A 1284-nucleotide genomic window follows, 5' to 3' on the forward strand; every position below is an offset into this window, starting at 1 on the left:
GTCAAACTGCAGTAAATAAAAAAAGGAAATGAATACTTTGTAACATAAAAACGAAAAAGCAACATCATGGAAGAACAGCGACATGAGAGGATTTACTTGCAGGTTCCCCCGTATCATCCCAGACTTGTGCGCTAGAAAAGAACAATAAAATCAGGTTGTGGAGTTTTTGTGCTGAAAGATTCACAAATCTCTCTTTCTAAGATGTAAATGTGACTTTAAAAACGAGGTTATGTAGCCAAAGAATTTTCCACCCAAATGCCAGCTAGTACTTACATCTTGTTTTGTCCCAAAGATACAAAATAATCTTGACTTATTAAGTGTTAAATGATAAACTGACTGCACAGTCATTTTTAGCACTACACAAGCAATGAAATTCTCTCATAGCGCTTCAGTTTCTTAGAATAGTCTAAAAATCAAAACAGAAAACAAAAGTGACAGTTTCAGATTTAATTTCCAGCTTATATGAATTATAAAGGGCACAGAGTTAAATATTTTCTAGGAACATAGTGCCTTTTCATAATACAATCAAGTAACTTTAACAACCTTCAGCTGTTATAAAAAGTGTTGTACATATCAAACATGACTTAAAAGAAATGTCACTTTGCCATTTACACACTTTAAATTGTGGACCCCAGAAAGAGTAGCCATGTTTAAAATGGGTCTCTGTCTCTTTAAGAAGCGCCTGCTCTTCTGACACTGCCTTCAGGATGTCATCTCAACATCACTCCTTCATTAAGTGTTTACAGCCATTCTTAGTAGCGTTGGACTGAGGAAGCAATCCCTAACATGAGCTCAGCAGAGGGGCTGCTCCACCAGCCGTTTGCTAATTGCTGCTGCCACTAGTCTTAAGGGGTTGGATCAGTAACGTACGAGGGAGGTATGCTTTGTCGGGCGTTACCTCAGCTAGAGTCGGAAAAGCCAGAAATAGCTTTTGGGGCAAAAAAACCACAAAAAGCTTGATAACATTATAACATGATATACAACTAATGGAAAAGTTGATTTTCCATTATGTTTCCCCCTGAAATAGCAAAATATTTCTAATAAGTGCAAATAAAAACACTTCTCACCAAGCACAGCAAGGCAACCAATGAATTTTTACTTCCTCTTTCCCCTAGACAGAACATAAAACAGAAGAGAAATTAATTAAAGCAATCATCAGAAAGCAAATCCATAAAGTGTTTCTAAAATGCTTAAGCGTTGAAGCAGTTTTCACACATTATTGAAGAACAATAAGTGTTGAATCATAGGCTACCTTTAAAAAGTCCAAATAATCCCAACATCAAC

Source organism: Poecilia formosa, unplaced genomic scaffold (genome assembly GCF_000485575.1).
Source record: "Poecilia formosa unplaced genomic scaffold, Poecilia_formosa-5.1.2 Scaffold128, whole genome shotgun sequence".
Classification (NCBI taxonomy): domain Eukaryota; kingdom Metazoa; phylum Chordata; class Actinopteri; order Cyprinodontiformes; family Poeciliidae; genus Poecilia; species Poecilia formosa.